General features: G+C 37.4%; 1 long non-coding RNA gene across 1 annotated transcript; it reads left to right on the top strand.

Moving 5' to 3' along the window:
- The first annotated feature begins 85 nt into the window (after positions 1–85).
- On the top strand, positions 86–24566 carry LOC118995348 (uncharacterized). The gene is made up of 4 exons (XR_005068252.1): positions 86–337; positions 10338–10443; positions 21435–21650; positions 24483–24566. It is a non-coding gene; the product is annotated as an uncharacterized LOC118995348 (long non-coding RNA).
- Positions 24567–25551: the final 985 nt, after the last annotated feature.

Genomic DNA, 25551 nt, shown 5'->3' with positions numbered 1-25551 from the left:
TCAAATTCACTAAGCTTCAGACTTTAAATGCAGTGTCCTTGACTGATTAGGAAGCTCTAGCAATGAATGGATTCCCGATATTGCAGTCCCGGGAAAAATGAGACATAGTTGGCATTGGAGCTTGTTTGCTCACCCTCTCTCTGCATTTCTTTGCTCTCCACCAGGGCACCCAAAGCACCCAAAGCACCCAAAGCACCAGGCAGCTTGGACTGTCCTCATATTACCTCCTGGCCACGCCTGTCATCCTAGGTAGTGCTCTGGGCTCTGGCATTATTCATCTGTCCCGTTTATTCCCAGCCGAATTCTTTAAAACTCAAGCAGCCTGTCACAGCTGGAGGTAAGTAATCTGATAAAAGAATTCATACAGAAGAATGTAGATGAAAACTACCCCAGGACTTTACAACATAAAAACTGATGTTTGGAAATGATATGATTTGGGATAAAGTAATAAATTCCTAATGGTGAAATTTTAGTTAGGACAGCATGCCAGTTGGAAATCAATTGGCAAGGAGAAAGGGGGACGTTGCATTTATATCATATATACATATGCTTTTTAATATCCTGCCTTCGGGCTTTGAAAAGTAGTATCAGATATAGTAAGAGGGGAAAGACCTCTGTGAAAGGGAAGGAGAGGAAAGATCTTTGTGAGGGCCTATGAGCTTCGAGTTTGACATTTTTTATTTCACTTTGAAAAATTTCTTCAGTAATTCAGGTATAAAAAGTGTCATCTTCTAACTAAAGAAGCTGAGCCAGGAACAAAGTAAATTTAATATCACTTCAAAGAAAGACATGGACGATAGTCTTCACCATAAAATAATGTGATTATTTTTTGTTTGGCCACCACAAACCATATTGTGTTTTTAACCAGTTAAAGATGGAATTTTGGCATGATTTTATAAAACTGGGGCCAGATTAGCTTATTTTATTTGGATCCCTGGTTATCTCCAGAGTTGGAATTCAGGGACAGCCCATTTGCGAAACTTTCTAATTATCTTCAGAGCCGGGACTGAGCCCTATCTATCTTTATGAGAATTGCTTATCTTAGAATCTTGGCTTTTTGTAAAGAAATGAATATTTATCTTCAAGAACAAATACGTAGAACATAATTATATTCAGTAATCTACCTAAGAAGACTCAGTAATAATTCTGATATTTGACATGTTAAGAATTTTTATTGCCATAAAACAGTTTGCTATCAATGTAAAAAGTGGTGAGCTATCCTACAATATACATAAAGCAAGATTTTGTCATTTTAAAGGGGCCCACAGTGAATGATTCTGCAACTTGTACAGCTGATTTTGGGGGATCTTATTTTATTTTATTTTTAAAACACTTTTGAATTTTATTGTTGTTCAAGTACAGCTGTCTGCCTTTTCCCTCTACCTTTCCCCTCCACCCCAGTCCTCCCTCCCTCCCTCCCTGACTCCACCTGCCCTTGGTTTTGTCCTTATGTCCTTTATAGTTGTTCCTGCAAACCCTTCACCCTTTCCCCCCATTATTCCCTCTCACCTCCCCTCTGGTTACTGTCCATTTATAAAAATAGTAAATATCTTTGGGTTTATGTATGTAACGGTGGATACAGATTAATAATGATTTTTGTTTTTAAAATTGAGTTAACCCCATCACATTTTACCATTACGAATGTGCGTGCCTAGTTCCACTCGCAGAGAGCTGCCTTCGTTAGGTGTTGGCCAAAGGATTTTTATGATTTAAGAAAGTGGCCCATCAGAAGGAGGGACACTTTGCCAGGGATTTCCTTCCGCTGCATTCTTTTTTAGTTCCCTGAGGGCCCCAATAAAATAAGCATGTTTCCTCTGCTTGAAAGATGTGTGTGCTCAAACCATTATAGCAAATGATTAATTCATTTAATTAAACAAAACAACTCAGAAGGTCATTAACATACCCTAATGATCTTTTCTTTAAAATAAACTTATTATAATGACTTACTTGTTGTTCTTGCATTGAATAAAAAGTAAAAGCTCAGAGAGCTGACCTCCACATCTCAAGGTCACCGCAATAAATTTAATTTTAAAAATATGAAGTTCGGCACATTTTAATATAGTGGATCAGCAAGGAAGTTAACATTGACTCAAAAATGACTTCTTTGCAGCTGAATGTGCTCTCGTGTGAAAGCCCAGGTATCTAGTAAAAAAGGACAAATTGTGATTTAGTAGGTCTGGGGTTGAGCCCAGGAATGTGCTTTTTTCATAAACAACCATAGGTGACTGACATTGCTGGTCCATGGAACACAATTTAAGTAGGAAGCTCTAGACCATTGTTTCCAATAAGACTTTCTGCAATGAGAAAAATGTTTCATATCTGTGCTTTCCAGTGTGGTAAACGCAAGATGCAGTTGGCAAATAAGCACTTCATGTGTGGCAAGTGAGACTGAATTTTTAATTTTAGTTAGTGTAAACTAAATATAAATTGCCATGTATGTCTAATGACTATCTTGTTGAACACTACTGCTTAAGAGCTCCTGAGAGTCAATATGATAACCCTAGACATCTAACTTAGTGTCTGAAAACTGAAAGAAGGTAATTCAACAAATATGTGTGATGTCTCTGAATAATCAGGCTTCTCTAGTAAGAGCCGCGTAAGGCTTCACATACATCTCTGGTAAGAGCCGTGTCTTTTAGAGTAGAGAAACAAATAGATGTTTTTGAAGTAACCTCTCAGGATGAAGTTTGTTATGTTCATTCTCAACAGGGATGATGCTGCCCTCAGTAGGGTGAGTACTGGTTTTTGAGATGAGGCAAAGATACCATTTAGACATGACAATGGTTTGGGGCCCTTGAAGAGCAATCTTACCTAACAAAACCTTATTCCTTAGTGTTCAGTTTCTCTTATTAGGAAGAATTAATACTGAATTTAATTTTTCTCTTTAGAGTGCCAGTAGGTAAAAAAGGTTGAGAAACAGCATAGAGTAAGAATCTTGGTTAACTGTACCTGAATTTGAATCAGTTCGTTTTTTTTACAAGTCTCCAAATCACTTACCAAATAATTTCACTCTCTGAATCTTTCAAAAGGCTACTTACTCTAAGTGGGGCTTGATTTCTTTCTTTCTTCATTTTTATGTCTTTACTAAAACTTGTGGAGTTTCTCATCTTTCCTTTGAAGAAACAAAAGATAGGGAGGACAAGAAACATATTCCATTAGGGTAGACATTTGAAAAATATCACAAGATACATTAACAAAAAAAATTAAAAGTCAGTTGCCATTTTTTGGTGCTTAAATGTACTTGAGAGGCAATAAGATTGGTAGTAAGATGTTCACTTCCTTGCTTGAAACTTGAATTTTGTGTAGTTGTTAGAGTGCCCAGGTGCTCTGCCTGTGCAAACTAAAGCACACTTAGCAAGATTCTCATGTGGAAAATACCTAAACTTGAACTGTCAATGAACTAGAATGTGAAGTCAGTGCAGTGCTATGGCAAAGAATGAAAGCTCTCCTGCATCATGAAAAGGAATATTGAAATGTCCATTCCCTCATTGTAATTGGATAGCCTGTTGAATGACATTTTCCTAACTATGGCCTGAAGGAAAACTAACTTCTGGAATAGGTGAGGATGTGACTTACTCTACCCAGATCATTGTCATCATGTTCTTATGGACATCTGATAGATATGATGGCCTACAGTTAGTGGTGTGCTATAAATGTTTGACAATAAGATCTCTAAGGGGAAAGCATTCTTAATTTATAGCATGTGACAGTTTACATAAAATAATCCCGCAATATGTATGACATTACACCTTGATCATGGAATTGGGAAGAGACATACAGTATCACCAAATTCTACTGTATGTCTACCATACAGATACAGTAGAGATAAATGATCTCAGAAGAATAAATAAGGATGCCAGCAGTAAAATATTTAAAAAGAGATGAGTTATAACTATTTATCACATTTGATTATAATATAACTTATTTAATTGTAAGATTACTTAAATTAGTTTTTGCTAATGGCTCAGTTTAATAACTGCCTTACAAAATAACAGTATTTAACAATTGGCTCTCATGAGCATAGACTTTCAGAACACCACTGCTTATGATCATAAGGAGGGCAATGAGGTGAGGATAGATTTACAGTGAGGTATCTTTAGGATCAATGCATCTCTAAGTCTTTTTCTCATGGTAAAGGCCATATGTGAGATCCGCAGACTGGTGGCTTTACCAACCAATACACTTTTTAGGTTGGCTTTATAAACATGACCCAGTTCCCTTAATATATTATTTATTTCAGTAGGAGAAAAATGTGCTGTTATGTTTTATTTGCTTATCACATACTTTAGCTTATTTATATTTTATATTTCTTTCTTTTCTCAAATTTTTTTAATGAAAAGTGACTCCAGTTGTTCTCTATATCATGAAATCTATTATTAGAAATAGTTGTAGTCAAAGTATAAAATTTTCTCTGCATAACACATAGAAAAAGGGCATAAAATCAAAATAGTAGATGAGCTTTATATCACATTTTATGATTTACAAAGTGTATAGTTCAATGGCATACTATAGATAGTTCATTCAGATAAATTTTAACTTAAACACAAACCTTATATCTAGTTTTAGTATTTTTGTCTCATACTGGAAATTTCATTCCAGGGCATATTTACTCGACATTTTTCATGGATAAAGGCATGTCATATTAAATTTAAAAGGAGGGACACTAGTTATTTTGTAATGTAGCATAAGTAAGAAATGAAGGAATATATTTCAATTTGGTCTATGTTTAAGAGTCGTAAGAGCTGTAAATTTTAGGCCAGGCAGTTTTTATTTATATGTTGAGGTGGAAAAGGAAGTGTCATCTGTCTTTCTGCTCTGCTCACACCAACCACCACAACTACTGCCATCCAGTGACAATGCTTTTCATTCGTACCTCTGATCACTGGGGGTGATGGTGGTGACCCAAAGGAAAAAGTCTGGGAAAGATTATTTTGATTCACACTATAAGGATATTACTAAAAGGTAAATTTTTAAAAGCAGTGTAAAAAAAAGAGAAGGTTTTAGAAGATTGGAAGAGAGTGTTGAGGGTCTCCTGAGAGAATAAAGAAAGCTAAAGAAGATTTGTATAAATTTAGAAAATTTCCTAGTTCCTAGGTATTTTTCAGTAAAACTTCTTATGACTCTGCATTTTTACTTTTATAATTAGATACAGTTTTCTTTGCATGTGTTACCTCCTACGCATGCTTTGTTAGAAAACCCAGGGGAGGCAGAGAGCTACAATATGAGGGTGTTATCTCAATTTTTTTCTAATTCTTTATTATTCACATCCATCAAAATCGAGAATTAACTCTCTTTTGGGATATTTGCAAACTGGAAAAAATCTGATTTAAAGGAATTATCATTGAAGAGGGTAAGAACTTAATACACTGAGTTATAAAATAAAATGCCATAAGATAGTTCTATTCTTATAAATCTTGCATTCTTAATATTTTTTTTGAAAATCTTCAAATAGCCCAATCTTCTGACCTCCCCTTTTATTCCACATACAGCAAAGGCTTCCGTGTCAGCTGGGAAAATAGTAGCTAAGCTGCTGACTGAATCACACTGCCCTGTAAAGCACACTTCAGCAGTTTTGCTTTGTCTTTTGACCTAGAAATCTCTTCAAAAAGTTTCCCATTCTGATCATCTATTCCAAATTTCCTGCCTACCTGTGAAAGATTTCTGCAACGTACTTTGCAGCCTTTCCCATTCATGGGTGAGCTCACAAAAATCTCTGCTTAAAATATGACACTGGTGAAAGCTACGAAGAAAACAGCTATTGTTCAGACTGGAAATGTCTGTGGCCAAGAATAGCAATGATTTCTCTGGTGCCGTTTCTATCATCAGTATTCTTATTCCTGGCAACCCAGCATCAGAATTTGGGGGTTTTATTGAACAAAGGAAAATTGAATTAATGAGCCAACAAAAATGGTCCACCTCAAAGACTAGATGCCGTGGGGAAAACTGTGCCAAAGAATGAATGTGTCCAGTGCTGTTAGTGCACCTCATGGCTATTATAAAAGATGTCACTATCAACCTTGTGAATAAACAAAGCATAGCTTAAGAGTCGGTACTACAACCACCTCTTCTGAGGAGAGATTTGGACATGATCCCAGTGAATATGTTACCTAGCCATGATGGAGGATTTCCCCTAATCTCTAACACTTTAAACCCAAAACCATACCATTGGCTCTTCCGAGCCGTCTGATACCTATTTAATTCACTTATGCTACCTGTGATTCTGCAGGCAGAGTACACAGTAGTTCTAAGTAGCACTAGCCCAAAGCAAAATGTTGAAAAATGTATGTGTACATTGGTCTACCTGTAATTGGACTGTAATTATAATACTGATTAATTGGACTGTAATTATAATACTGATTAATACTGATTATGCTCTGTAGAGGGTTAAGGAGGAGAAGACATAGCAATCTCCCAATAAGACAGTGTAGAACTTAACACTAGGAAACAGGATGGGTACCCAGCCAGGACAAATAGTATAGCCAAAGTCAGACCTGTGAGAAAGTTCTGACTGGCTTATATTCGTAACCTACCCAAACCAGGCATGATAAAGTACACTTTTGAGTGTTGACTTTCACGCTTCAGTTGAATTGAGATACTCCGAAATGTGGCTGTGGATGATAATTTATATTTTGTTGAAATTTTATAGCTGGGTTGGTTTCCATAGTTGAATTCAATAGAGCACTGAGTCACTGAGAGGTGACGGGGTCCCAAATGCACTCGCCCACTTCTGTGCGTCACCATGGAAACAGCGTAATGGTGTTCTTGGGGAGAAAGAAAGACGCATGAACAATCTAGAAACAGTGCAAATGTTTGAGCATTTTAGGAGCGCTGTATTCTAATCCTAATTTTAGGGCTCTTCTTATTTGAAACAATTTATATTTGGCACAGTTTTCTCCTCTGTTGGCTGAGGAGAATGCTGTCATCCTAAACTTAGCATATGAGATGATGCATCAAAAATGTCACAATGGCAACTGAAATTTGAATATGCTAAATGGGATGCAAGGCATTTGGAGATATTATTAATTTCTTTATTTTTCATTTTTCAAGAGTTTTCTATGAGAACACATTTACGCTTTACCCTCAACTTGTCACTAGTGTGCCTTAGCATCATCCAGAGAGTGGTTAAAAATGGAAATCTCTGAGCTCCAGGCCTTAATGATTTTGACTTGGGTCTGAGACATATACCCCGAGTGGCTCAGATGTCAGTGGTGCTCAGACCACTCGGCAAGTACTGCACGTGCACTGGCCCTGTTGCAGAATGTATGGAACTCATTTTCAGCACAGCTGTTGCTCTCCGTGATGGCAGGAATTACTCTGCAATGAGTGTATGTGTCAAAGGAATCACATTGGGATTTAATTAATCTGGTTTGAGATCTGATAAGTATATGAAGCATTATGAGAAAAATTTTGCGTATTGGCCTCCCCATGGAAGTAATTCTTCTTATCCCCATTACCAAGTTCCACTGCCTAGCACATAAAGAAAAAATGAATTAAGTTTGATGAATGTTGAAATATTTTTATTTGTAATATTTTCCCACTTAAGACCATTTTTATGTCTTTTTGAAAATGCTAGATCATGTATTTAAATAAATCAGCATATACTACTGTGTTCCCCTTATTGTCAGATGTGTGTTGAAGAGAGATAGAGACAGAGATAAAGATAGATGGAGATGGAGGTGGAGGTAGAGATAGAGAGCAAGATGGCCAGAGGTAGAGAAGAAAGAGAGTGTTCTTGGTTGGAACAATGGAATACACTGAGAATCGTGCTTGGAGGCCATGCAGCTAGGAACAATTTGCCCATTCTAACATAGGACCACATCCCAAAATTTGGGATGACCATCAGCAAATGGTAGGTGGCACAAAGTGTGGCAAATGTTTACTATACAAATCTCTACACATCGGTGATAGTGGTTAGTCCGGCACTTAAAGTCCTCTCATGACTAGTTTTTGCAGAAGGGCACTGATATTACAACACATACAATAATACAAGTTTCAGTGCCTAAATTAGTGTCATGAAAGTGGAAAATGAGGGATTAACAAGGTCATGTACAGGGGGAAGAATCTTAAAATCATTAAAAATTTCTGGCCTTTGTATGTGGTTCACCTTTTCGCTAAGTGGAACTGTTCTGTTCTATTTATTATTCAAGTTTAGCTAACTGCATTGCAACCCCAGATTTTTTTTTCTGGAATTAAGGAGATAGAAACTGTTCATTAGACAATATCTTCATCAGTGACCAATTTCTAAATCTTGCTTTCAAAGACTGATTGTGTAATATTAATTTTATAAAACTTCCAAGAAGATATGCCTAAAGAATGTACACTTCATCTATCTAATAATTTGGGAATTTGTTGGTTTAAATCTATGCTGCTTTTCTTTTAGAATTTTAAAAACCAAGGGACTTTATGGTATTTTTTTCCTTTCACTACAAAGTTCATATCTGCAATAAACATGTAAAAAACACAAATGCATTAGGCATCAGAAGACTCTGCCTATAGGCTTTTGGAAAAATACCTGAGAATTATTCCTATAACCTTTCTCCCACCACTATTATTCTTCGACTTACATATGTATATTGTACACCACAGAGCACATACAATGCCTTCTGCAGTCTTATGTGATTTCCCTTCCTTGTACCTTCTTCCACTGTCCTTTCTTGGTGTGGAGACACAAGTCAGTCCTATTATTTTCATTATATACTTATTAATTGATAAATGTGATTTATTCTTTTTAAAATTAAAAACATGAAGGCTATCAACTTTATAGTCAGATATTTAGACACATTTAAATATGAGGTATTTGCAATTTTAGAAATTGGTAGTTTATGAAGTTAGATATGACTTTCTAATTTGATAGCTTCTAGAGGAAAATATCTTAATTCATTAATTATTTAAACTACTGGCAAACAAGCCTTATTTTTTATTAGAAATTACTCCCTTCTGTCTCTTCCTCTGCTGTCTCTTCATTAAAATTGGAATTTTGATTGATTGTATTTTAATTTTAAAAGTATTTTTACTGTGTCATTCAAAAAATGTTGTACTCCTTTGAATTCTTACAAATTTAAATATCTCAAGTATCATATAACTAAACAGTTAATTTCCTTGTAAACTGGGAAGACTTTGATCTATATATTTTAAATGTAAATGGAATTATATAAGTAATACACAAGATAGGGACAAAACTCTGTAATAATAAATTATAATCAGTAAAATAATAGAGATATACTTCATCTTTCACCCAGGTCTGGGTAGGGGGCCTGGTAAAACTAGTATATGCAAAGTGAAGAATTTTATAATAAAATTCAATATTAACAATGAAACAGCTGTTGAACTGTGTTGAAAAGGCACACTCTAGTCTTATAAGTAGTGTTTTTAAATTTTTCCTTTATTTTAAATGTAAAGCTATTTTTCCTCTCTCTCTCTCTATATATATACTTATATATGCTCATTTCTAAAATTCTGGATAGAATTCTAAAGACTACTTTGGATTTTGACATCTTCAGACTCTGGCCCAAGAAGACTACACTTAGAACATAGTATCAAAGTGAAATATGTAATTAACACAAAGAGAAGGAATTTCTAAAATGACTGGCCCTTGGTTTAGAAGCCTTAAGGTCTTTCTGCTCATTCTGTAGCTGCGTCTGTCATGGCAACAGGCAGCAGGACAAGTAAATTCCGTTTTGGTCAGTCCTGTAACAACTTACAAGACTCAGGTTTCCTTTGGTTTGTGTGGACATGTGGACATAATCTTGGCAACTCTATTTCACATCCCCTGAGTTTTAAATGGATGCAAACTCAGAAGAATAAGCCAGTATATTCACAAACCAAGTAAACTTGAAGGGAAAAGAATTCCTAAAATCTCAATAATTATAATTGTAACACTTTTCTCAGAATTCTTAAAAAATCTCTTTTTCTTCTGTATGTCTGGCTGTGCTAGAAAAAATTATTAGTAGACCATCTTAAAGCCATTTTTTAAAGAGTGGAACTGTTTGGTACTTCCTACCCTTCGTCAGAAACGCTATTGCCTCAAGGCAATGTCTGTTTTAGCCAAAAGAGAGTATTTATTACTCTTTATATTGATATGAAAACTGAAAGACAAAACTGGAGTTTCTAACTATTTTCTTCATTCCATCTCAAAAGAAAGTATTTTACTCACATAAAAAAATTACTTACACATTTACATTTTATGTTATTTTGGTAAGCTTTCAAGTATGATGTTATAGGCAGGATATAGGTCTTCTCCATTTATTCCAAAAATTTGTTGAGTATCTAAAATGTGATTGAGGAGTACCTTGGGAAAAATTCAAAGATATACACTTGTCATTCATGAATTTATTCAGCAGTTACTACTGAGGGTGCACAATGGACCAAATCTCAGAAAGAGGCTCTATTATAGATACCCAGTTATGATAAGGAAGAGTTGCTGCTTGCAAGATTTTTTAATGAGTAAGTACATTTTAATGTGGGTGTTAATTGATGTGGGTGAGTGAAAGCGTGCATTATAAGGCGAGGAGGTATGATTGATTAAAGATGGCTGCCGATGCTAATTCTTTCTCAGTCTTTTGTTTGAGAAGCAGCCTCTACCACTGAGCACACATCCTTTTAGACTTGTACCATCAGTACAACTCTTTCAGAAAGTTGGTTTTATTCTAGGGCTCTAGCTCTGTCAAAATTCGTCCAGGGCCATGTGCCTCTCCCCAGGCTTAGTAAGAAGTGCTTTACGCTTCTCAGCCCTCCTTGGGACAAAGTCCTTTGTTTCTGTTCTGCTGACGTTTTACCCAACCAAAAGAGATGGGAAACCACAGGAATCCAATCAGAAATATTTAAAAATCTGTGATTGTCGCAGGTTTGATTTGTTTTTCCCCCGAGGCTATGTCTTAAGCGTTATTCAGCATTTGCGGTGCAAGGGATTTCTCAGTTTTATCTCTGACTAGAAACGAGAAACCATTTTATTTTCCAATCATCCAGGTCTCCTTAGACTCTCCCTGTTCCCTTGCAGGCAGTATAGATCATTTCTGAGCTTGTTCTTTCTTGTATTCACTTTAGAAATCTATCATGTGACAACCAACCTCAAACACCAAATTCGTTAAGTAAATTTTCAGCCTCCCAAGTATTTTCATTCAAACGTTCAGCCAAATATTTTCTTATTGCATAACACGAAGCTGCAATTTTTCAAGACTCTTAGAAGTTTCTCTGCAACACATCCACCAGCCCAAAGCCAATATCAAAACTATCCATTCTTTGTTGTCATTGTGAAAAACACTTCACTTCTTTTTACCGTTGTTTATCAGCTTTAAGTATATTAGTCTCCATTAAAAAAAAAAAGGAAAGAATAACTTCAAAATCTTAATGGCTTATATGACAAACACTTGCATCTTATTAACATGGCTCGTTGTTGGCTGTAGTTCAGGTGCTGCAGCTAGCTGTACTTCCGGCTGAGAATAGATGTGTCCTCCATTAGTTGGCAGAGAGCTGTAATGCCTTTTAAAGTTCAGAATTGTCCAAACGTCACTCCTGCCACATCCCATCAGATAATGCAAGTTATATGACCGAGCCCAACATCGAGGTAGCACAGAAAAGTGCCCTTTGTCACTGAGAGGAGAGATGATTGAATAATTGGTAAAAACAATAATGCAATTTATCAGTTACTAAACTTTATTCTCCTTACTAAGATGTGAATCAATGAAAGGATGAAATGATGTATAAACATACATATTACATAACTAATAATGTGAAGCTAAAATATCTTGTTTCTGTTTTTTTACAGAGTAGTTTAAATATACTAGTTATTATTTTGAAATCAAGCTGAAACATATTTCTCCTTGCACTCTCTATAAGTGTCTTTATTAAAACAGTGTACTAATGTCTCTACTTTACATACCCTGAAGTAAATGGACATGCAATCCGTGCTATAATGACATTTATATCTGGTACAGCACAAGTTACATGTTACTCAGGATTAAGATATCAGTGAGAAGAGACAGCACTTTCTTGGTGTATAAAGTCAAAACATAAAACAGTGAATTTATCACTCCTTTGAACACATTTTAATATAATTAAATGACCAAAGTGCTGCACTGAAATATATTTAGCAAATAAGTTGGCTTTTACTCACATAATATTATCAGGCTGCCTGTCAAAGAAGTTTATCCTGGCTTTCCAGTCGAAAACTAAGAAAAACAAGTTTTTCTGTAACATGACCACCACCCACCCTCCATCCTCTCCTCCCAGCATCAGTAGTGGGAGTTTGGAATTCTTTTGAATTATAGAAATTTTTAGTCTCTATCCTTCAAATAATATTTACATATGGGGTCAAACTTAGAACAGTCATCCAGGAGCTTACTGCCAAAAGGGAAGTGTGAATCATGGCAGAATGTGCTTCTCTGACGAGAGGAATTTAGCTTATCCATTCTCAGCACCTTTACAAATCTCACTCAGCACCTGATAGTCATTGCAGAACGTTAACAGATCTCTGGCGCTCTGCAGTACGCAACTGAATCTGTGCCATTAGCCCTGTACATGCGTCCTAATATTCAGCCATTCTATGACCATTATGCTATCCATCTGTCAGATCTCATAAAACTGCAGGGGTAGGAGTCAAAGATTCAGTGCTTCTAAAGACATGTTATACCAGCTGCTGATGTCAGTTTTGCACCTGTTCACTTTATAACAAGCTCGAATTTATAAGAAGAGGTATGGATAACTGCTTTCAAGGCAAAGAGTGGGGCCATTCGTTCCAGGGTTAGGACTGTCTCCTTGGTTCTTTTGGGATTCAGTGTGGTCTCACTCACTCACCACAGCCGAGTGACCTGCCCTTGGATGTGAGCCAGAAAACAGCGTCATGAGGAATGAAATACATTGCACAAAGTTTTAATTCTTAGAGGCATGTCCTTCACCTGCAACCTCTCCTTGTTCATAAATCAAAGTAAAGTCTAAGACCCAAAGGTGATCTAAGATCCAAATAAATTAAGCTTAGATTGTCAGAAGTTAAGTCCTGTTTTCTTTTTTTCACTTTTCATATGTAAAAAGGGGAGCTTCTGTCTGAAGACAAGTGACTTTTGTCTGAAAACAAGTGACAGAATTAAGTACCATGAAATTAAAAAAAAATTAAGAACAGCTGAATATCTATTAGCATGGCTAAAATCCAAAGTGTTGACAGTACCAAATGTTGACAAAGATTTAGGATAACAAGAACTCTCATTCATTCTGGTGGGCATGCAAAAGATACAGCCACTTTGAAAGACAGTTTGGCAGTTTCTCACAAAACTAAACTCATACCATATGATCCAGCCATCTCTTTCCTTGGTTTTTACCTAAATGAGTCGGTAACGTATGTCTACACACACAAAAAATCTGCACATGAATATTTAAAACGGCTTTATTTATAATTGCCAAAATGAGGAAGCAACCAAGATGTCTTTTAATAAGTGAATGGGTACACTCTTGTACATCTGTTCAATGGAATATGAGTCAACAATGAAAAGAATTTAGTTATTAAGCCATGAAAAGACATGGAGGAATATTAAAGACACATTGGTAACTGAAAGAAGACAGTCTGAAAAGACTACATACTCTTTCACTCAACTATGTACCTTTTGGAGAAGGCAAAATTATGGAGACAGTGAAAAGATAAGTGAGTTGTTAGGGTTTCAGAAAGAGGTAGGGCAGGAGGGACAAAGAGGAGAGCAGGTGGAATTTTGGGGTCAGTGAAATTGTTCTGTATAATACTGTAATAGTGAACACATTTTCAACACAACAAAAGGGGTGAACCCTAATGTAACCTATGAAGTTTAGTTAGTAGTAATGTATCAGCACTGGTTCATCGATTATAACAAATAATGAAAACTTGCACACTGTAACATTTTGTACACTAATGTTGAGATATTAATAATAAGGAAACTGCAGAAGGGAGAGGTATATGAAAATTGTACTTTGCTCAGTTTTTCTGTAAACTGAAAACTACTAAAACAAAGTCCATTAATTCAAGGAAAATAATGTATGAAGATAGAGCTATGCAGAAAATTCATCAATTTATACTATGTGGCATTATGAGTTAAACTTAATTGAACTGATTCCACATTATACATGATGATACATTTTATAGCACATGACTTTTCATTTCACATTAATCAGAAATATTCAGGAAAACAGCTTAGAAGGATGAACACTGACACAATGTTTTACTAAACAACCATACATTTTTAAACAGGAAATATGCTTTTTAAAAATAATTTAAATTAAAGATATCTTTAAGTAGTTGTCCCTACTGCATTCTGTCATCGCCATAGTTAAAGCTTCCTATTATCTCTTGCCTAGAACACGTTCACTTATTTGTTCAACATATACCAATTACTCACTCTAGCTAGGCATTGTCCCAGATACTTTAGTACAACAAGAGATGGAGATAGGCCCTGGCTGGTGTAGCTCAGTGGATTGAGCGCGGGCCTGCAAACCAGAGGATCGCGGTTCGATTCCCAGTCAGGGCACATGCCTGGGTTGCAGGCTGGTTCCCTGCAAGCCAACTCCCAGCAGGGGATGCACAAAAGGCAACTATATATTGATGTTTCTCTCCCTCTCCTTCCCCTCTAAAGATAAATAAATAAATAAAATCTTTTTTAAAAAGTTTTAAAAAAAAGAGATGGAGATAAGTGAAGCAAGACCTCTGAACTTAGGGAACACATAGTCTAATGAGACAAAGTAGGTTCAACTTTATAATAAACAATGACAAAATCTCAGCAGCTGAACACAATAAAGGCTCATTGCTAGCTTATATCACAGCTAATGTGTGTGGTAGGGGGTAAAAGTTCTTAGGAGGAACAATGTTCCACGCAGTGACTCAGAAATTCAGGCTATTTCTAATCAGTGGTTCCATCATATTCAACAGGTGGTCTTAAAAATTGCCATAAATGGGAAAAAGAAAGGTAGAATATGGAAGATTGTGCAAGGGATTTTATAGCCAAGCCTACGAGTCAGATACATTACATGGTTCCAACCTAACTATAAATAAAATCCTCCTTTGGCCAGGAAAAGATGAAAAGGGTTGATAAAGTGCATAGTGTCCTCTGTCACATGGACCTATGAGAAAGTATTTCTAACACCACGTGGTATGTGATGTGGCAGAGATACGTGTGAGCACACTTTACTCAATGGGGGACTTTCCAAAGACTTTGAATTAAAACTCACATGACTCAACTAATTTTTCTCCAAAAGTACATGTGAGGAGGTATGTTCTTGAATATTGTAACCCTCCCAACTATTTTAGCACTTTTTTTGCTTGCAACTTCCCTTTCATTTTCTCAGCCTAGGTCAAATATTTTAAATTTTCCCTGTTTAAGTGAATTAGTGAGATATGTCCTATTGTGTTAACCTTGTTGGCATTTCCTCACATTCAACTTTCATTCCAAAGTTTGGGAATGTGGTATTCAGCAAATACAATAATACCACACCTGCAAATGACCTCTGGATGGCACCATTAAAGGATGTAAAAATATCCTACCTAATAAAATTATGTGATAAAATACAGCTCCATATCCCCAAATTGCCCATAGGCCATAAGGAATTCTTTCAATCCTGGCTAAATATGGAAGGATGAAAGGCATGTCTATTTGGCAGCTGAAGTGGTCCTACCATATTGCACTAATATTAACACAGGTTACAATGTCCTCTGCATGATAGCTTTAAAAGTATATGACTTTGATCAATATTTTTATTTTTTCAGATTCTCAGTACCTCAAAGTGTGACATTATTAATATTTTAACTTTAAAATCACACAATAAACTTTGCATGAAATGTGACCAATTTTATATGACCAGTGTTCCGTATCCTCATAAGCTACAGACCAATCTGTGACAACTTTTCTATGCTTAACCACTTCCAACTCCTTCCGCATATTACTCACAAAGAAGTATAAATGAGAAGAACCCATCTTATCATGTTATTCCTTTAAGTAAAAGTCCTCAATACCACTGGCTTTCTTACCTGTAAGACAAAAACCAAACTAAAGACTTTAAATACAATTTCATGTAACCAATGTTCAATGAAACTTTACTAGATGCCAAGTACTTGGAAGAAACAAAACTTAAAAACTTTTCACAATTTTTGCAAACCTCATTTTTATGTCTATATTTTCTATCACTATCCATCTTTGGCTCCAACCAAACTAACAGCCATGGTGTTACTCCTTGAACATTAGATTTTTGTCCTATCTCTTTGCCTTCGAACATGCTGTCTCAGCGAGAGTTTAATGTAGTAAACAAATATTTTAAGCAGAAAGTGATTTAACATAGAAAATTAAAAGCTTACAGAATGATGAAAGGGCTGGAGGAGGAGAACACATGGGGTTGCTACTGGTCTGTTGAGTTCAGAGACACACCTGATGCTGATAACTGGACCCGGGTATGCTGATCTGGCTCCTGAAACTGCTGGGAGTGCCTTTAGATCCACGGGACACTGGGATACTAAGTCTAGGTGCTGCAACTATCTCTGCACTGTAACGTCTGGGCTTTCTTTGCTGGTGAACGTAGCAGCAAGAAAATGGCTTCTGTCACAGAGCCGTATTCCCACTTTCACATGAGTGTATCCCCAAGATGGGGCAGCTGGAGCCATTGGTGACCTCTTCTCCTTGCAGCTGGGAGGTCTGAGTGGTATATCATCATGCTTGCAGCAGGCATCTCAACTCTTTTTAAGTAGGACACCAGAGGATGAAAGCAGGGCTGGAGTTGTTTTTGTAAAGAAACAGCCATCTCCCACGTCAGCGAGGAGATGGGGTATTTAGTGGATTTCTTTGGTGGCAGAGTCAACCTCTCTTGTCTAAATTTTGTTTCTGTGAGTCCGACAGTATAGACTGACTGCCAGTAGAGCCATTTGTCACTTTCTCGTCATCTTAACAGTGCATGATACTGCCTTATTCTGTCTATTAACTTAACTTTAATTACTCGACTTATAGGCACTGTAGTCTATTTGTAAATGACTTACCAGCAGTTGATACTAATCTTCCACCTTCCTACCTGGCGTCAACACATTTTTCTAATCAAATCACTTAATGACTCTACACTACCTGCCATTCTAAAATGGCTTCTGTCACAGAGCCGTATTCCCACTTTCACATGAGTGTATCCCCAAGATGGGGCAGCTGGAGCCATTGGTGACCTCTTCTCCTTGCAGCTGGGAGGTCTGAGTGGTATATCATCATGCTTGCAGCAGGCATCTCAACTCTTTTTAAGTAGGACACCAGAGGATGAAAGCAGGGCTGGAGTTGTTTTTGTAAAGAAACAGCCATCTCCCACGTCAGCGAGGAGATGGGGTATTTAGTGGATTTCTTTGGTGGCAGAGTCAACCTCTCTTGTCTAAATTTTGTTTCTGTGAGTCCGACAGTATAGACTGACTGCCAGTAGAGCCATTTGTCACTTTCTCGTCATCTTAACAGTGCATGATACTGCCTAATTCTGTCTATTAACTTAACTTTAATTACTCGACTTATAGGCACTGTAGTCTATTTGTAAATGACTTACCAGCAGTTGATACTAATCTTCCACCTTCCTACCTGGCGTCAACACATTTTTCTAATCAAATCACTTAATGACTCTACACTACCTGCCATTCTAACTGAGTGCCCGGCTCTTGCCAGACCATGCCTTTGTTCAGGTGCTTCCCTTATCCCAAGATGGGCTTACCCATGTCATGTCTATTCAGGATTTTATTAATTTCTTGCTGATTTAACATAAAACATTGATATCAAATACACACACACTTCATTCATATTAAGCCACTACAATGAGGGTATTGATACTATTATAAATGACATTGTGGATGAGATTATTCCTGGTACAAGAAAACTTGAAATGTCCTAAAAATCACATAGTTCACATTTGAAATAAACTGGCTGGAGGTTTTCTTAAATATGACTACAATCCTAAAGATTGACAACATATATTTCCAAAAACAAGTTGGACATCATAAACAATTTCTAAAACATTAATCATAAGAAACAAAATTTGATCAACCATGATATAGGACAAAATAAACTAATTTTCCATTCTCTCTATAACAGATGTAATTACAAAATTACAATCATGTCCAAATGGTCCATAATGGCCACTAGAATCCTTCATATAGCAGGATGGAAGAAAATCCAGTGAGGGCATATCAAGATTCTTAATGTAGATTTCATGTACAGAAAGATCAACTCTTTTGCTATAGCTCAATGGCCAGAATGTAATCACTTGGCCTTAACTAGTTGCATGGAAGAGTGGAGAACATCCAGACTTTTTTTTTTCTGGACTGCAGCGAGCTATTAAACATCAAGGTCATTATTACTAAGAAAGGAAGGGAGAATAGATGTTCATATACTGCTAGCAATCTCTGCAACAGCACAGTCACCTTATCTTCTGAGAAGTGATTGCGATTATTTCCCTTTATTTCCAACAACTTGTTTAGACCCTGGGGTTCCAGTTTTTTTTGGTTTCTGTTCCATTGCTTAAACCTGATTTTTTGTTTGTTCACTTGTTTGTTTCAAAAAAGAACTTCTGGTGATTCTCTTGGACATTTGCCTTACTTCTGCTTTGGCTTCTTCACAAGGAGGCCTCCCAAATCGTAGCCTCATCTTGGCTCAGCCACTGAAGTCTGCAGTCAAGTGCTCCTGTTCGCTGCTTCCAAACCTAACTCAGTTGCTCCTAAGCCTGTACCTACCACTTCGTCTCCCTTCTTTTTATTCAGGGGGAAAGATTATCCACGACCAGCCTAAGCTTTTACAATGTAAAGCAGAACCCAAATTTTTCAAGCTTTTAAAATTTTTTGTAAAATAGCTTTTCATTTTTCAGAACAATTTCTCAATGACTATATACATTTATTCTTTCATTGCTCTAGCACCAAAAAATGTATTGATCACCTACCATGCACCAGGCATTGAATAGCAGAGGATTAATTTTTCCTCTGTGTTGCCATAAATTTACAGAACACACTCTCAGGGTGCCTCAGCAAAAGTGGGTTACTAGGTAAATTTTTCCCATCGGGACATTTTGCCATATAAAACAAGGGATCATTGTGTACTTTCACAATGCTTCCCAGTCTAATATTTCAATATTTCAAGAAAGTTATAGCACATTTCCTTATTTATCTCCCTAACTCTTTCAACTCCTATGTTTCAGTTGTTGGCAGGTATACTTTGGCACTTTCTAGTGGGTAGTCTTATACACCTTCCAGCAGGAATAGCTTCAAAGAATTAGCCTATTTACTGTTACTGATTATGCAACACATCATTTTTGACAACCATAACACTACTTCCTGGAATTATGAGAACACATTGTACTTAACTGGCAATCAATGGAAGAAATATAAAAACAATCTCCCAAGAAAGAAGTGTGTGATAAATTTAAAGCAATTTAAAGTGTTTTTTTTATATCAAATGCTATCTAAATATATTTCAATAATCTAGAGGATACAGTGGCAGAGAATATTGTTGGAAAGAAGAAAGTAACTGAATATAGGTCTTTGTTTCAGTGAGGTCAAATTCTTGGCAAATGACCACATGTGTGAATTCTGATGAGTGCTTCCAACCAAATCAAAAGGTGAAGATTGACATCTGCCAAAAGGGGATTCATTTTATAATCTAAAAAGCTAAAATGTTATTTTGGAATTTCTTAGACCTGTTCTATTATCCAAATTTTAGAAAATAAAATAGAATATCAAAAATGGGCTTTCTCTTATAGGATCTTGAAAAATCTCTTTTTTTCCTCCTTTTCTTGATCATCAAATTTACTCAAACAATAATCTTTACTTTTCACCCATTTTTGTTATGACAATAATTTTTGTCACTTTTACAATCTGGCATGTAGTACTACCACAACTATTAGCTAGAGTAGGATGAGCTTTGCTGCAGGAAATAAAATTTTAAACTGTAATGAACTCTCTTTATATATATCTCTCTCACACACACATGCACACACACAGTGCATCTCTTGTTTAACTCCCTTAAAATGAGTCAGGGACCTAGAATGTTCCACCTGGAACCCCCATACACAGTCACCACACTAACAATGGTTGGCAAGGTGCGAGCTGGAGGACCATGCAGCAGATTTTCATTGCCTCATCAGAAGTGACACGTGGAAGTCATTTCTTCTCAGAGTTTATTGGTCATAACTAATTCCATGGGTTTGCATCTCTGCAAGAGATTTGGTAAGCACAGAGTTCCACAAATTCAGGAAGAAAAGAGGTGGATGTTAAAAGGCTTTGGTAATGATTAGCATACCACTTCATTGAAACCAACCTGATTATTTTTAAACATAGCAACATTTTCCTAATGCCTTATATTTATTCATTTTATCATCATTGTCTTCCCGTATTTTTTTCTGTTTGAAAATTTGGATTCACTCGGAATTCCTTTTTCACCCTTGGGCAAGGTTGCAAGCTTATTTAAAGACACCCGCAGCTCCCCTACACAAGGTAACAGAGAAAGTTACCTTGGTTTCTGTGGTCCACACCTCACAGAATTCATCCAATTTCTTTTTCTGACCCCTCAGTCCTAAACCTACTGGCTATGATTTGTTGTCTCTGGTTGCTGTGGAGACCTGAAGCTCTCAAGCCTCATGTTCAGAAAGAACACTGAAAGCAGAAACCACACTTAATATTAACAACAATTTGCTAGTTTACTGTCTCTATCAGCCTTACTTTACTTTCTCTGGAGACTTTTACTTAGGCACATGATCTGATGGTTTTATCGTAAGAACTTTTTGAAAGACCCATCAACTTTTCAATAAAAAGCATCAAGAGTTTGCGTGCTAAGATTCTTTGGGTCCCTCTCCTCAAAATCTGTACTTTGCTCTTTCCAGCCATCCCGGACTATTGTATGTGATTCGTACTCAATCTTAACCAAGATCCTGAAATGAAAGGTGTACCCTAAACCAAGCTTCCCATTGTCAATAAACTCTGATCTTCTCCAGCTTCTAGACATTCCCAGAGCTCTGTGGTGTGGGGGCTCTCCCCTACACAGCAAGCAATAAGCATAGCCTTGACTTACCAAACAGTTCATGTTGGTAATATTTGGGGAGCCAGGAAACTACGCATTTCTTATCTTGCTTCTGTCTCTTTGCCTCATTAATGGAGACTGAATTTTCAAAAGTGTTTTCTTTATTTCCTAATTTAAATTTCACTTCTAATTCCATGTATTATCTTTTTAAACTTTTTATCATCATCATTTTTGGCTCTACACGTTGTAGCCAAGAGGCAGTCTACTCAGCCTCTACCGTTCATTTGAACTCCAACTTGATCTACCTCCCTACATAACTGCTTTTCCAAGAAGATGGGGTAGACCATTTAATTGCATTAGTGGTCCCATGTCTCTCCCAGTTACCTGTGGTGGGTTGAATGGTGTCTCCCTCAGTTTCTCGGTCAGCCTGGAGCCTCAGAATGTCACCATATTTAGAAATCAATTTTTTTGCAGATAGTTAAAGATCAAAAGAAGATCAAACAGGATTAAAATGGACCCTAAAATGCAAGACTTTTGCCATTATAAGAAGAGAAGAAGACACGCTGAGATGGAGAGGCAAAATCAAGAAGGTGACGTGGAGGTGAAGGCAGAGTTGAGAGTGATGCGTCTGTAAGCACAGAACCCCAAGGAGGGCCAGGAGCTGTCTGACCTGAAGCTAGGAAGAAACTGGTAAGCATTTCCCCTCAGGCCTTCTGAGGGGGCCTGGACCTGCTGACACTCGATTTGGGACTTCTGATCTCCAGAACAGTGAGAGAATGAACTTCCGTTGTTTTAACCCACCACCTTTGTGGTAATTCCTTAGGGCAGCCTTAGAAAACTGGTACAGATTTTGACCTAAACTAGAAGAGTAAGAATAATCTTTTTCTCTCTCCCTTGTCCACTCTCATCACTGCTTTCTTCCATGGCAGAAATTGCTGCCAAGGTGTATAAATTTTACTTCGTAGTGGTATTCTCTTCTCAGTCCCTGCCCTTTACAGCATTTTTCATAGTTTTGGTAGATTGAATCATAACCCTGCTCTTATGGTGTAAGTAGAAATGTCAAAAGTTCCCATGATTTTCCTTTGCTTATGACTTGAGTTAAGCTGGCATTTGTTGAATTAACTTGAATTTGTTAACTGATTTGGAACTGATACATTTAAAGACTATGTAAGCTTGAAAACCTGACCGAGGTGGGGGTGAGGGATGCGGCAAGGTCAGTGCACCACTGACGCCAATCTCATATAAGGTTCATGCCCAGAAGAGCAAGCATGCTTTCTGTGCTTAATTTTTTTTTGTAAGTAAGTTAAGGCAACCTCAGTGTTTACTGAGATATCCTCTTAATCCTTGTAAATACAAAGAAACTTTTCTAAAAAGTTAAATGGCAGTCTTATGACTCTACTGTGGTTCAGTTTTGCATTTACTGTTATTTTGCTGAATTCAAGAAAAATAGGAGCTAGAGCAGCATAAGTGCAGGGGAAAGCCTGTGCTTCTGTGGAAAAGTCTGCATCGTGGAGACTAGAGGACGTCCTCCAGATGACATGATTCCGATTCCACGAAAACTACCAGTTATTTTACAACTCGATAAATTATTGCTGATAGTACTGCCAAATAATTGTTGTCTTTATACATGCAAATTCTCTCTGTCCAGTAGATGTTCAACTGGCAATCCTCCACCATCATGGAAAAACCAAGTTCACCTCCGTTTGCAAATCGTTTCAATATTCCTGATCTAATGAATGTGTCTGTTCTTTGAATTTGTTTGAACCGGTTGTAATGTCTGCCTGGTTTCCTCATTGATTACAGGTTTAATGAAATGTTTAACATGTATTCATTTTTGTATCTCTTTGAGAGTCATGATTTTACCCTTGTTAGAAAATTAACTTTTAACAGGAATGAATGCTTTTTCTCATTCTTCCTGGTGTTACTATAAATTCTGGCTACCATACTGTTAGTAGATATTTTAAAAAACTGGAAATAGCAAGAAAAGAGTCACCAAAATACTAAGAAAATGGCAAATGCCACACAATGGTGTACAATGATCACATGAAAAAATTGAGGAAATTTAGGTTGGAGAACAGCAGTCTAAAAGTGAAATGGCCATTGTTCTAAAAAAAAAAAAAGAAAGAAAAAAAAACAAAAAACCCCCACCTCCCTAAAGGGCTACCATGTGGAAAAGTGACTGGTCAGGTTTTAAGAATTTCAAGAGGATAAGCCAGAAAAATTGTGTGAAGTTTATAGAGAGGTCAACTTGGATTCCGTGTACATTCAAACTTGCCAACAACTAGGACTCTACAGAAACGGTTTTGTGTGCTTTGAAGTACTGGGATTACTTAGTCTCCAGGGATAGCCAAGCAGAGTTTGGAGAAATTCTCATAAGGATTCTTTTACTATTGATTAAATTATTGACTGTAAAATTGGACTAGATGCCTGTGGAGGATTTCAATCCAGAGTTACTGATTTCATAATTCAATTCAGTTCTGGTTGTGCATATGGACAGATTGGAGCTCCTGAAACACTAACACCTTCCCAAATACGCTCTTCCAAAATTACTTGTCTTCTTGTAGCCAGGTGTTAAGATGAAGTCTTTCCTATTGTCTGGGAGTTTTGGCATACGAACCCTTGATGTGGTAGATTGTGGATAGTCACCTGTAGGGAGTGGAGTGCTTGTCACCTCGTCAGAAACATAGAAATTGATCTGTGCACCCAGCCGAGTGCTCACGAAGCTACAGAAACCCAGGCCCTCTCTCCACACCCAATTCCAAAGCACTTGGGAGTTTGTGATCCCTGGGGCTTTGGGATCCAGTGGTTGGTTGCGATAGCAGTGACTGACTCTTTCCTGGGAGAATCAAAGTCCAGGGGTGGAGTTACTTGAAAATCAGAGCAAAGATTGTGCTTGTCAGAGGAGTGGCCAATCCTTAAAGAATTTGGTAGGCAAAAGAAGCGTAATATTTCCCAATGCCAGAGGCAATAGCCTGGAAGGTAGCCAGGTCTGAGTCACAGGGAAGGAACGTTACAATGGGGACTGCTCCTCTGCGCATACGGTTGGGGCAAGAGTTGAGTGGCAGTTGTAAGGAAAATGTGAGCCAAAACATTTATTGCTGGGGTTAGGAAACAGTGCAGTGCTCGAAATGGGAGGTGGAGAAGGGGAAGGAGAGTTCCCAAGTCCAAGAGGGGAGAAATGTTACTTGGGCATATGCCGTGATACAAGGCCCGTATTCCATGTTACAAGAGCACCAGTCCCTTAAAGAACACGTCCTTTCCCTCCCGTTCCTCCCCCCTTTCTCATCCTAGAGAGCAGTACGCTGTGTGGTGAGCAGAAAAGCAGTGAGGAGGGAACACGCTGCGAAGAGAATGGGGCAACCTACTCACCCTCATGTTAAACTGCGAAGTTCGTGGGCTGGGCCTAAGCTGGTTCAGGGAGGCGCTTTGAAAAACGGAAATTATGACATTAGATTGGTATAATAATGAAAAATGACACTGTACTACTAATATTTAAATGACTCTGCTCAATGTATTTTGCAGAAGCAAGAGGAAGGAATCTGAAAGGTCTAGAGCTGAGGTGGGAGAAAGAAAGTTGTTTTCAGCTCTCATCCCACGAAGCTCACCTAACTTCATTAACGGTTTCAGTCGGTACAGCCAATTTCCCTTTGCAAAAATAAGCTGTTCATTCCTGGTCACTCTTCACAGTTTGTATAATCTGGTGATAAAATGGCCCATTCCATGATTTGAGCATTTTTTTAAAAATCACTGACACAGAATTCACAGTTTTAAATTGTTGAAGGAATTCTTTTTTTCATGGCCTTGTGAGATATGCAAGTTTCCCCTCTTTTCTGCCTTTGTCTTTTCAAATAGAAAGTGTCATAAATTTAGGACATTAGTTACTTGAGGACATTAGTTCGTCTCATGTGTCGGTGAGTGGGTAGAGGGGTTTTCTTCTCGACCACATCTTGTAATAGCGACATCCCACTCTCTACTTCCAGCCTGGAACACAAATAAGCAGTTGGGAAGAAAAAAATAATATCATAAGAAAAATAATCTAAACAATAAATCAAAGGTGGAAGAAGACACACACTTGTTTAGCATAATACTAGAACTATACATGGTAAAAGATCTTATAGTCAGAGGTTAAGTTTTACATTTACAATCTCATTTTCTTTGAAATAATCCATCTAGAGGCAAGATGGTTTAAAAATTCTCAGCTCTAACTCTTCTGCTTCCTCCTCCTCCACCTCCTGGGAAGGGGGTGGGGCGGGGGGTGCAGGGAGAGGGGAAGGGATGGCTGAAGGCCAGGATAGCTGCTCATGACGGAATTGGAAGACGTGGGAAATACAGCAGAAAAGAGATGAAAAGGGAGGTTCCGGGGAGCACTTGCTATAAGTCGCACCCTAGAACCAAGGCCTGAAGTCTGGAAACTGAACGAGGAATGATGAAGGAAGAAACTGGAGCAGTCGAAAAGTCCCTACCTCTTTTGGACTCTGTATGGGTCAAACTACTACCTCTGTCCTGCCCGACCCTCCTCTAATCCAGTCTCCACACACCACTGGCGCATCTGCTTAAAGTACCATTCAGATCCAGCCACTCTTCCTCCTCT

The sequence above is a fragment of the Sturnira hondurensis genome, unplaced genomic scaffold (genome assembly GCF_014824575.4).
Source record: "Sturnira hondurensis isolate 20B ecotype Veracruz unplaced genomic scaffold, ASM1482457v3 Scaffold0010128, whole genome shotgun sequence".
NCBI classification, from domain to species: domain Eukaryota; kingdom Metazoa; phylum Chordata; class Mammalia; order Chiroptera; family Phyllostomidae; genus Sturnira; species Sturnira hondurensis.
The sequence above is the reverse complement of the archived record's forward strand: the minus strand, read 5'-3'. Positions and strand labels throughout refer to the sequence as shown.